The sequence below is a fragment of the Zeugodacus cucurbitae genome, chromosome 3 (assembly GCF_028554725.1).
Source record: "Zeugodacus cucurbitae isolate PBARC_wt_2022May chromosome 3, idZeuCucr1.2, whole genome shotgun sequence".
Lineage (NCBI taxonomy): Eukaryota > Metazoa > Arthropoda > Insecta > Diptera > Tephritidae > Zeugodacus > Zeugodacus cucurbitae.
The window spans coordinates 43,656,231-43,669,501 of NC_071668.1; the positions used below are offsets into that span (position 1 = coordinate 43,656,231).

At 31.9% G+C, this 13,271-nt stretch overlaps 2 long non-coding RNA genes across 5 annotated transcripts; one reads left to right on the forward strand and one right to left on the reverse strand.

Annotated features, from left to right (window-relative positions):
- Positions 1–406: 406 nt before the first annotated feature.
- On the reverse strand, positions 407–1,059 carry LOC128920413 (uncharacterized). Its single transcript, XR_008470467.1, has 2 exons — positions 966–1,059; positions 407–772 (listed from the first exon to the last, which is right to left on the reverse strand). It is a non-coding gene; the product is annotated as an uncharacterized LOC128920413 (long non-coding RNA).
- A 4,150-nt stretch (positions 1,060–5,209) lies between these two features.
- LOC128920425 (uncharacterized) lies at positions 5,210–6,093 on the forward strand. Of its 4 annotated transcripts, none has more exons than XR_008470491.1 (3): positions 5,210–5,272; positions 5,428–5,509; positions 5,565–6,093. It is a non-coding gene; the product is annotated as an uncharacterized LOC128920425 (long non-coding RNA). The 4 variants fall into 4 exon arrangements; XR_008470492.1 differs by having other exon boundaries at positions 5,219–5,264; XR_008470494.1 differs by having other exon boundaries at positions 5,221–5,264; positions 5,407–5,509.
- The last annotated feature ends 7,178 nt before the right edge of the window (positions 6,094–13,271 follow it).

The following is a 13,271-nucleotide window of genomic DNA, read 5'->3' on the forward strand; positions in this document are numbered from 1 at the left end:
ATGCTAACTCTCGCATCAAACCATTTGTATATAATTATCTCGATTCAGAAACCTTCCGACTTTATTTCTGCGAACAACCGTAGGTAGCTTAAGTTCAACAAAGCTAACTTGCTCGGCTTCACAGAATTCCCATGGACGTAATCGTTAGCGAAAGTCAATTCCGCAAGGTAAGCTGTGATCCCGCATGAGGGATCTAAATTTGGAGATTCACCAACTGGTAAACAACCTTAAGCAGACGAAATGGGTAGAACATCTGAAGTCTTGTGTCCTGAACACATAGAAGACGACAAGCGACGAGCGTCATCTGTCAAATATTAAAATACACGCGTTCTTATGGGCACAGATTTTATAACAAACACAGAAGTTATAACAAATATGACGTTATTTTGCCAGCAGAAACGTAAAATAGCTTTGATATATCATTTATAATAACAATCGATTATTTAAAACAAATAAATCGCCATTTTTTTTTAATTTTTTGCAGAAATAATTTCACTTTAAACTAAATATGTAAAACTTATTGAAGTGAAAGATTTTAGTACTGCAACAAAGAAATTGCTGTTTGATATGTCGCTGTCGTCTTCAAAATGTTGAAGACGCTGGCTTCAAAGCGGGATTTGTAATCAGCCGTCGCTACGTCGTGTCGTATCGTCGTCATTGTGTTCAGTATATAAAGCTCCAGTTATGCACGCTTGACTCAACTCAGATTAGAAAAATTTGGCTAGGAAAACTTATGTATATGCAGTTATACTTCACACAACTTCAACCTTCCCTGCAAGACGAGTAGAGTTACTTATCTTATGGAATATTGGTTACCAGTAAAGAAAGCTTGCATTATTTATTGAAGTTATACTTCTTATACGAGTTCGGAAAAGGTTGCGATTATTGTTGCGCAACATGCAACATTATGCATAAACATACATATGTACATGTTTATATGTCATTGAACAAACACAAAAACTTACATTTGTATATGCGTGCACGTAAGTTTGTCAACCACCAAAAATCAAAAGCAATGTTCTACAAAAACAAGCGCCAAAAATTATATCGATATGTTTGCATGCTCATACATATTCATACATATTTACGACAAGCCGATTTTTCGATACATCGAGCTTTACAGAGTCGTTTCAAGTGATCACTCCGTAATTATAAATGCGCAAAATATGATTGGATAGTATTGACTTACTATTAGCAAATAATTAAATGTAATAAAATAATTAAATGTATTTAAATATTCTACTAATATATGATGCCAAATATGAATGTACTACAATTGATTTTAGTACGAATCAAGACATAAAACAATCCATAATAATATGAGTTGGGGACATGGACCTCTTTGCCTGTGAAAACGCGACACTGATTACAAGCCTGTGACAAAAAAATTACTATTTGCGGTCATTCGTTGTCCGTGGCAACGAAGATTTTACAAGAAATGTACTACAAGTGCACATATTTACACACATATGCATGTAAACAAATTTGCGAACATTATGCGTATGGTTCTTTTGATATTTTTTTTCGTTTCTATTTCATTTCTGCGAATTCTCAACTAGTTTATGTGACTTTTGGTAGAAATTCTCTGCGTTTGCCGTTGAGAAGTTAAGACTATGCTTCACAGGATCATTTCTTGTAGTCAGTCTTCATTTACTTTCTTTGCAAATCGAAAGTATTACCTTTGGTTGGTGACATATTCACATGTGTATGTATAACCATATTCATATGTGTATGTACTATGAGTTCCTGTTGAGTGACAACTTTCACCCGAACACGCGAGCAAAACAAAAAACAAAAGAAAAATTTACAAATTGCACGGTGGTACAAAACAATAAAACCAAAACAAAGAGTTGAAGTCAAGGCTAGTGCTTAATTATTATTTAAAATTCTATGTGAAAAATGTATTAACTTGAAAAAGAAGTCCGCAATGGCGGAATTAAACAACAATAGTACAAAAAAGTCGTATATAAAGAGTTTTTTTCACTTTTCCAAACAACAAAAAAGTTAGCAAAATGCCGAACTTTTTGTAACAAAACATATAATTTTAATTATACATATGCATTATTATATTGGATAATTTTATAAATGAAGATTTTAAGAATTGCGTTCATTGTGATATTTTATCTGCACATTATTTCTTGTCTTATATCATTCTTGGTTCGAGCCTCACCCGGGGCATTAAATTTTTTATTTATTTCGATAAAATTAAATTTTTCAAATTTCTTAAGGTTGTGGGTTCGAGCCTCACTCGGGGCAGTAAATTTTTTTATTTTTTATTTCAATAAAATTAAATTTTTTTGAAGTTATACTTCTTATACTACTTCGGAAAAATGTGTACGCATATGTATGATTGTATTTCAAATGATCAATGGAAGAAATGATCCTACGACAAAAGGAGGTACGACTATTGATACGGTATTCGCGAGAAATATAGATAAAATAGACACTTCATATCTTATTTTAGTTATCATAATCCAATTGTAAATATTATAGACTTCCCTGCAAGACAGGTATCTGCGAATTCTTCGGTGAAATGCCAGGGAGTGGTACTAGCAGTTTCACTGAAAGTTTCTATGCCACTCTTAAGGGCGAATTGACAAAAGTACCCGAAACTATTGTGTACGTGTTTATTTATATATACCTCTTGCACAATTCTGTGAATGATCTTGGTACAATCACGGATGAAAGATCCAAAACTGCGAACCAAAACTACATGTGCACTTTCAGTACTGTTCTTGGTACTATTACGGATGAAAGACCCAAAACTGCGAACTAAAACTCCACGTACACTTTCAGTTCTGCGACCCACAAAAGCGCAGAAACTATACCCGCTATTTTCGGTTAGTTCTACCATAATCCCAAATGAGAATTTAATAACAAAATCATTAATTATATTACATATTTATTGAAAATATCATGCCATTTAGGTGTTTATTATTATATTTACTTTATACATATATTATCGTACTACACTATATACATATGTATAAAGAATTGAATAGTTGCACAATTTTTGCTATCGGACAAAGGCTGGAAAAAGAATGGCAAATGTCAGATACCCCGTGCGGGCTGGAAGTGTAAGCTGCGCACATTATGTGAGGACTCTTGGTTTCTTTAGGAGTTTTTATAAGATCTGTTCTTTCATTAAATTTAGATTGATCCAATTTATGGGAGGAGGGTTTCTATAAAATATAAAGTAAAATTTGAATTTTTACAACATAAAAGTTGGTAATAATTACCTTATGTTTCAGGAATTCTAAATATAGCATGGGCTACTTTCTAGTCATAACATCCATGCTCTTGCTGTAGTATTTCCATTGAACTAATTTCGGTGAATCCATGTCCTTGCAAAGCAATACAACAACGTTATGATTCCTCAATACAAGGTGAAAATTAATCAAAAAAGTCCTCCTAATTAAACATACAAGAAGTTTTTAAATTTTTATGATCACAAACATTCACTTAAATTTACCCTCTGATTTCTATGTTTCAGTTGCTGGTATGGCCAACTGAGGTGCCGGTAAGTTCAAAAATACTGCATCTGCTTTGCCCTCTAGCTCATTGACGAAGCCCATATGACACACGTCACGATGATAAACGGTTTCAAAATCACCTAAATCATGTCGTTCCAATGATTTGTTCGATGTGTTCGAATGTGATTTGAGATCGATGTAGCAGCGTTTGCTTCCATAGTTCTGGATTTGCTTGCTTCGAAAGTTCTACGCTGCTACAATAAGTGACACCAATAAGTTTGCGTACCTTTAACGCGCTATATGAGGTTTGAAATATCTGTATGGAAAATTAATTAGAATTTAAGGCAAGATAATTTTATTATATTCAACAATTATATTCAATTGAATACGTAAATTCAATGGTTTCGCCATTGATGTTGAACATTGTTGGCGTATCTTCTATTGCGTGCTTCGAATTGACAGTGCCATGAAGTATTACTGTATCACCCTCTTCAATTGCATATTTTGGCTTTAGAAAACTTTTATTTTACGTTTTACTTATTTAAAAATGCGTGCTTCAATAATTTAAACTTTAATTAGGCTGCAGATCACTGAATTAAATAAAACACGCAAAATAATACTTCACAAGCAGCCATGATATAGCTCAAAACAAAACTTGTTCAAACACGAGAACTTTGGTTGTTTCTTTCTATCATTTAGGGTGCTGTACGAGAGAAGGGTTGAGTTAAATGTTTATGCACATTTTACCCTTTGTTGTTGTGGGTATGTAGTGGTGTTATTAAAATTTCTTTGAATGTGTTGGAGTTTCAGTACCCATGATTTGCTGGGATCAATCCGTCAGAACCCAGAAATGATAATTGATTTGGACTTTGGTTTATAAAATGTGCATAATAAATTTATAAAATGTGAATTTAAGAAAGTGTCTCTCGCTAGTTTTCTTTCATACAAAATTATATGCATTTCTTTGAATATCACTAAGAAGTATAACTTATTCCGCGCGTAGGGACTCCACGCACTCTTTTTTTGGTCTCTTTTGTTCTAGCAGCAGGAAAAAAGTTACTCTTTTTCGGCATGTCGGTGTGATTATCTTGTTTGCTCTTTCTCATTGATTTTGATATGTCTTTCTGCTCTAATTTTTCATTGTTTTGGAAAGGCATATGTCAATCTGTGGTTAGCTGTAGTAGTTTTTTTTTTTAATCAGCCATCTATCAGTGAAGACTGTTCGAATTATAATTTTCAGGGTAACCCTTTAATCATAGGTATTGGTCATTTGTTGGGTCACCGTTTCGTTACTTAAATTTGGTTCATTGGTCTCCATGGGTCTTCATTCTATAGGTCACCTTCTTTTCCGTTTAAAAATGAAAAATTAAAATTGTTTTATTTTTATTTATTTATTATAATTGGATGATGTATTTACATTTATAAATTAGTATGGTATAATATTTTACATTTTTAATAATCGTTATAGATTAATTTTTAAATATTAGAATTTCAGTACAAAGTGAACTTTCATTTTTACAAACGTTTTTGCAGCTATCATTTATACATTGACAAAATTTACATATTTTACAAATAAAGTTAGTATTAATTATTAAATTTTTTCTTTTCACATATTTCATCTATAAATTTAGTATTAATTATTAAATTTTTATTTTTTGTATTTGTTGTTATACAATTCAAATAAAATTCCATTACTATTACGAATGTTATTAGTATTCGAACATTAATTTGTATAATATAATAATATTTTACATGGGCAGCATGGCTTACGCCGATAACATTTAAAAAAAGGTGCTAAGGTATACATTTTACATATATTAAAAACGCTTTTAAACTTGTAACTTCATTTCTCCCTAAAATATAAACATTTGTTATATCTATAAATCACTTATAATATTTCATTAAAATATATTATATTTTAATACCAATTCAGTTTATATAAACATATTTTTAGATTTGAAACCGGTTTCTACTTAGTGGCGGTAGAGGATACACCAGGTGTGATACTGGAAAGTAATGAAGCTGCAAATTTTTCGGTTTGTAATTTAATATTTAACTAAAGACGCATATGTAACGTATTATTCGTTGCAGTGGAAAACTCCAATGGAATTCATTAGGGATTACTTTAACAAAGAGTTATATCTTCCTCCTCCGCAGTTATACGAGTTATCAAGGCTGCTAAATTTCTCTCGCTTAGATGAATTGATAAATTTTGCACGTGTTCGCTCCTCAAAGGGCATTTCCCTAATGCTTCCTGTTATCCAGAAATGTGCCGATGGAACCGTAAGCCTAATGCCAGGCGATGACTTATACAACAATAATATAGAAGAAACAAACAAAGTAAATGCTGAAACTATAACAATTGAACAATTTCGATCGGATGTTAAGAATTTGCATCGCGTGGAGTATTTTAAAAATGGATCAGTTTTTATACAACATAATTGTTCACTGACAGATGGACATTTGCCACCGGTAAAAGGCATTTTTCACTGACTGAAGTAATATTTACTTTACGTAAAATTGCGAAACATATATTCAGACGGAATTGGTTAAAGATATATTATCTAAAATGTATTGGAAATCTGGGAATCTTTAGGAATAAATTTGGTTACTTAATTAATTTTGTTTTCGTTTTAAAATATCACTTGATATATGTAAGAAAGGCATAAGTTAAGGGTGAGCCGGAGCTTTCATACTCCCGCAATTTGAAAGGTACAAAACGATTATTGCAATTCCCCCATCAACCAGTTCTATATTGCCGGAATAAATCCGCATATTATACGGCCAAGGACTGTTATTTCAATGATTTACAGCTACACCGAGACATACTCGACTCTTACAATTAACTGTAACGGACTCCTGAGGAAAATTTAAGAGATAGTCGATTTCATGAGCCTGGAAGACTTATAAATTGCTACGATCCAAGAAACCAAGTCGATTTCATGAGCCTGGAAGACTTATAAATTGCTGTGATCCAAGAAACCAAGTTAATCAGCCACTCAGTTATTCTGAGGTATGCGGTGGTCTGAAAAACATATAACCTGGCGACCTATGCTAACTCTCGCATCAAACCATTTGTATATAATTATCTCGATTCAGAAACCTTCCGACTTTATTTCTGCGAACAACCGTAGGTAGCTTAAGTTCAACAAAGCTAACTTGCTCGGCTTCACAGAATTCCCATGGACGTAATCGTTAGCGAAAGTCAATTCCGCAAGGTAAGCTGTGATCCCGCATGAGGGATCTAAATTTGGAGATTCACCAACTGGTAAACAACCTTAAGCAGACGAAATGGGTAGAACATCTGAAGTCTTGTGTCCTGAACACATAGAAGACGACAAGCGACGAGCGTCATCTGTCAAATATTAAAATACACGCGTTCTTATGGGCACAGATTTTATAACAAACACAGAAGTTATAACAAATATGACGTTATTTTGCCAGCAGAAACGTAAAATAGCTTTGATATATCATTTATAATAACAATCGATTATTTAAAACAAATAAATCGCCATTTTTTTTAATTTTTTGCAGAAATAATTTCACTTTAAACTAAATATGTAAAACTTATTGAAGTGAAAGATTTTAGTACTGCAACAAAGAAATTGCTGTTTGATATGTCGCTGTCGTCTTCAAAATGTTGAAGACGCTGGCTTCAAAGCGGGATTTGTAATCAGCCGTCGCTACGTCGTGTCGTATCGTCGTCATTGTGTTCAGTATATAAAGCTCCAGTTATGCACGCTTGACTCAACTCAGATTAGAAAAATTTGGCTAGGAAAACTTATGTATATGCAGTTATACTTCACACAACTTCAACCTTCCCTGCAAGACGAGTAGAGTTACTTATCTTATGGAATATTTGTTACCAGTAAAGAAAGCTTGCATTATTTATTGAAGTTATACTTCTTATACGAGTTCGGAAAAGGTTGCGATAATTGTTGCGCAACATGCAACATTATGCATAAACATACATATGTACATGTTTATATGTCATTGAACAAACACAAAAACTTACATTTGTATATGCGTGCACGTAAGTTTGTCAACCACCAAAAATCAAAAGCAATGTTCTACAAAAACAAGCGCCAAAAATTATATCGATATGTTTGCATGCTCATACATATTCATACATATTTACGACAAGCCGATTTTTCGATACATCGAGCTTTACAGAGTCGTTTCAAGTGATCACTCCGTAATTATAAATGCGCAAAATATGATTGGATAGTATTGACTTACTATTAGCAAATAATTAAATGTAATAAAATAATTAAATGTATTTAAATATTCTACTAATATATGATGCCAAATATGAATGTACTACAATTGATTTTAGTACGAATCAAGACATAAAACAATCCATAATAATATGAGTTGGGGACATGGACCTCTTTGCCTGTGAAAACGCGACACTGATTACAAGCCTGTGACAAAAAATTACTATTTGCGGTCATTCGTTGTCCGTGACAACGAAGATTTTACAAGAAATGTACTACAAGTGCACATATTTACACACATATGCATGTAAACAAATTTGCGAACATTATGCGTATGGTTCTTTTGATATTTTTTTTCGTTTCTATTTCATTTCTGCGAATTCTCAACTAGTTTATGTAACTTTTGGTAGAAATTCTCTGCGTTTGCCGTTGAGAAGTTAAGACTATGCTTCACAGGATCATTTCTTGTAGTCAGTCTTCATTTACTTTCTTTGCAAATCGAAAGTATTACCTTTGGTTGGTGACATATTCACATGTGTATGTATAACCATATTCATATGTGTATGTACTATGAGTTCCTGTTGAGTGACAACTTTCACCCGAACACGCGAGCAAAACAAAAAACAAAAGAAAAATTTACAAATTGCACGGTGGTACAAAACAATAAAACCAAAACAAAGAGTTGAAGTCAAGGCTAGTGCTTAATTATTATTTAAAATTCTATGTGAAAAATGTATTAACTTGAAAAAGAAGTCCGCAATGGCGGAATTAAACAACAATAGTACAAAAAAGTCGTATATAAAGAGTTTTTTTTTCACTTTTCCAAACAACAAAAAAGTTAGCAAAATGCCGAACTTTTTGTAACAAAACATATAATTTTAATTATACATATGCATTATTATATTGGATAATTTTATAAATGAAGATTTTAAGAATTGCGTTCATTGTGATATTTTATCTGCACATTATTTCTTGTCTTATATCATTCTTGGTTCGAGCCTCACCCGGGGCATTAAATTTTTTATTTATTTCGATAAAATTAAGTTTTTCAAATTTCTTAAGGTTGTGGGTTCGAGCCTCACTCGGGGCAGTAAATTTTTTTATTTTTTATTTCAATAAAATTAAATTTTTTTGAAGTTATACTTCTTATACTACTTCGGAAAAATGTGCACGCATATGTATGATTGTATTTCAAATGATCAATGGAAGAAATGATCCTACGACAAAAGGAGGTACGACTATTGATACGGTATTCGCGAGAAATATAGATAAAATAGACACTTCATATCTTATTTTAGTTATCATAATCCAATTGTAAATATTATAGACTTCCCTGCAAGACAGGTATCTGCGAATTCTTCGGTGAAATGCCAGGGAGTGGTACTAGCAGTTTCACTGAAAGTTTCTATGCCACTCTTAAGGGCGAATTGACAAAAGTACCCGAAACTATTGTGTACGTGTTTATTTATATATACCTCTTGCACAATTCTGTGAATGATCTTGGTACAATCACGGATGAAAGATCCAAAACTGCGAACCAAAACTACATGTGCACTTTCAGTACTGTTCTTGGTACTATTACGGATGAAAGACCCAAAACTGCGAACTAAAACTCCACGTGCACTTTCAGTTCTGCGACCCACAAAAGCGCAGACACTATACCCGCTATTTTCGGTTAGTTCTACCAAAATCCCAAATGAGAATTTAATAACAAAATCATTAATTATATTACATATTTATTGAAAATATCATGCCATTTAGGTGTTTATTATTATATTTACTTTATACATATATTATCGTACTACACTATATACATATGTATAAAGAATTGAATAGTTGCACAATTTTTGCTATCGGACAAAGGCTGGAAAAAGAATGGCAAATGTCAGATACCCCGTGCGGGCTGGAAGTGTAAGCTGCGCACATTATGTGAGGACTCTTGGTTTCTTTAGGAGTTTTTATAAGATCTGTTCTTTCATTAAATTTAGATTGATCCAATTTATGGGAGGAGGGTTTCTATAAAATATAAAGTAAAATTTGAATTTTTACAACATAAAAGTTGGTAATAATTACCTTATGTTTCAGGAATTCTAAATATAGCATGGGCTACTTTCTAGTCATAACATCCATGCTCTTGCTGTAGTATTTCTATTGAACTAATTTCGGTGAATCCATGTCCTTGCAAAGCAATACAACAACGTTATGATTCCTCAATACAAGGTGAAAATTAATCAAAAAAGTCCTCCTAATTAAACATACAAGAAGTTTTTAAATTTTTATGATCACAAACATTCACTTAAATTTACCCTCTGATTTCTATGTTTCAGTTGCTGGTATGGCCAACTGAGGTGCCGGTAAGTTCAAAAATACTGCATCTGCTTTGCCCTCTAGCTCATTGACGAAGCCCATATGACACACGTCACGATGATAAACGGATTCAAAATCACCTAAACCATGTCGTTCCAATGATTTGTTCGAAGTGTTCGAATGTGATTTGAGATCGATGTAGCAGCGTTTGCTTCCATAGTTCTGGATTTGCTTGCTTAGAAAGTTCTACGCTGCTACAATAAGTGACACCAATAAGTTTGCGTACCTTTAACGCGCTATATGAGGTTTGAAATATCTGTATGGAAAATTAATTAGAATTTAAGGCAAGATAATTTTATTATATTCAACAATTATATTCAATTGAATACGTAAATTCAATGGTTTCGCCATTGATGTTGAACATTGTTGGCGTATCTTCTATTGCGTGCTTCGAATTGACAGTGCCATGAAGTATTACTGTATCACCCTCTTCAATTGCATATTTTGGCTTTAGAAAACTTTTATTTTACGTTTTACTTATTTAAAAATGCGTGCTTCAATAATTTAAACTTTAATTAGGCTGCAGATCACTGAATTAAATAAAACACGCAAAATAATACTTCACAAGCAGCCATGATATAGCTCAAAACAAAACTTGTTCAAACACGAGAACTTTGGTTGTTTCTTTCTATCATTTAGGGTGCTGTACGAGAGAAGGGTTGAGTTAAATGTTTATGCACATTTTACCCTTTGTTGCGTATGTGGGTATGTAGTGGTGTTATTAAAATTTCTTTGAATGTGTTGGAGTTTCAGTACCCATGATTTGCTGGGATCAATCCGTCAGAACCCAGAAATGATAATTGATTTGGACTTTGGTTTATAAAATGTGCATAATAAATTTATAAAATGTGAATTTAAGAAAGTGTCTCCGCTAGTTTTCTTTCATACAAAATTATATGCATTTCTTTGAATATCACTAAGAAGTATAACTTATTCCGCGCGTAGGGACTCCACGCACTCTTTTTTTGGTATCTTTTGTTCTAGCAGCAGGAAAAAAGTTACTCTTTTTCGGCATGTCGGTGTGATTATCTTGCTTGCTCTTTCTCATTGATTTTAATATGTCTTTCTGCTCTAATTTTTCATTGTTTTGGAAAGGCATATGTCAATCTGTGGTTAGCTGTAGTAGTTTTTTTTTTAATCAGCCATCTATCAGTGAAGACTGTTCGAATTATAATTTTCAGGGTAACCCTTTAATCATAGGTATTGGTCATTTGTTGGGTCACCGTTTCGTTACTTAAATTTGGTTCATTGGTCTCCATGGGTCTTCATTCTATAGGTCACCTTCTTTTCCGTTTAAAAATGAAAAATTTAAATTGTTTTATTTTTATTTATTTATTATAATTGGATGATGTATTTACATTTATAAATTAGTATGGTATAATATTTTACATTTTTAATAATCGTTATAGATTAATTTTTAAATATTAGAATTTCAGTACAAAGTGAACTTTCATTTTTACAAACGTTTTTGCAGCTATCATTTATACATTGACAAAATTTACATATTTTATAAATAAAGTTAGTATTGATTATTAAATTTTTTCTTTTCACATATTTCATCTATAAATTTAGTATTAATTATTAAATTTTTATTTTTTGTATTTGTTGTTATACAATTCAAATAAAATTCCATTACTATTACGAATGTTATTAGTATTCGAACATTAATTTGTATAATATAATAATATTTCACATCTAAATTATAAATGAGCAAATGAATAAATTAATACTAAACGCGAACGATTTCCTTATAACTGTCCTGTAAGGATCCAACGAAACTAATGAACCAATATTGTTTGATGTCAATTCCACACAATCCTGCTAATCTAAATGTCCGATGGGATTTGTTATTGTCTTGTTCATCATGCCTGAAAAATATTTAGAAATAGAAATTGTTATTAACGATTAGAAAATATTAATATATTTGTATTCGTAGTACAAACCTAAGAAAAGTTGTAGCTATCGTAATCCGCAATTTGTGCAAAGTATTTGTGTTTCCAATATCTGAAATGGATAATGAAAATATAAGTAATGCTAAATCACAAACGTATGTATATATATAGATATATATATCTACAGAGCTTAATGCTTGTAATAACTAAACAAAAAATAAACAACTTTTTAACATCAAAATAAAAAATATTATTCTAAATAAATAAATTAAAAAATACAATTCTGATATTTACATATTTACAACTAAGGACTACTATGTACATCTTAAAACATTAGCAGTATGCAGTAAACAAAATTTGGTAACAATGCAACAGATGCATTCTTGTACATACATACATACATATGTACCCTGCCAGCCAAAGGTGGTGAAAAAGCTGGTTAAACCGAAGTTTTTTAAACCCACAAAAGTGGTGAGTTTGCCATAGGCCAGCATAGCTGCTTGTGAGTTTTTTAACCACCATTCCCCTCACACGTACGAATACAAAAACAAAATAACCCAAACGTGTGCGTTGTTTGGTGATTATAAAATTATATTATTAAATTATAAAAACAAATAACAAAAGTAACACAAATAAATGCATTATAAATGCGATTAATATCCAAAAACACTTAACAAAATAAAATAAATATTTAAAACGCACTTACATCCATTCAATTAAAATTTTATTTTCAAATGAACAGCGGCCATGGTGGCGATTTTTGAACTATTCATTGTAGTACGTGCATCTCTCTCTTATACATACAAAAATTAGGGGTAATGAATTTTGCTACTCTACCCAGCAAGTCATGGGTACTGAAGCTCCAACACATTCAAAGAAATTTTAATAACACCACTACATACACACATATGCAACAAAGGGCAAAATGTACATAAACATTTACCTCAACTCTTCTTTCGTACAGCACCCTGAATGATAGAAAGAAACAACCAAAGTTCTCGTGTTTGATCAAGTTTTGTTTTGAGCTATATCATGGCTGCTTGTGAAGCATTATTTTGCGTGTTTTATTTAAATCAGTGATCTGCAGCCTAATTAAAGTTTAAATTATTGAAGCACGCATTTTTAAATAAGTAAAAGATAAAATAAAAGTTTTCTAAAGTCAAAAAATGGAATTGAAGAGGGTGATACAGTAATACTTCATTGCACTGTCAATTCGATGATGATGGTCAACATCAATGGCGAAACCATTGAATACGTAAATAATTGTTGAATATAATAATATTATCGTGCCTTAAATTCTAATTAATTTTCCACCAGATATT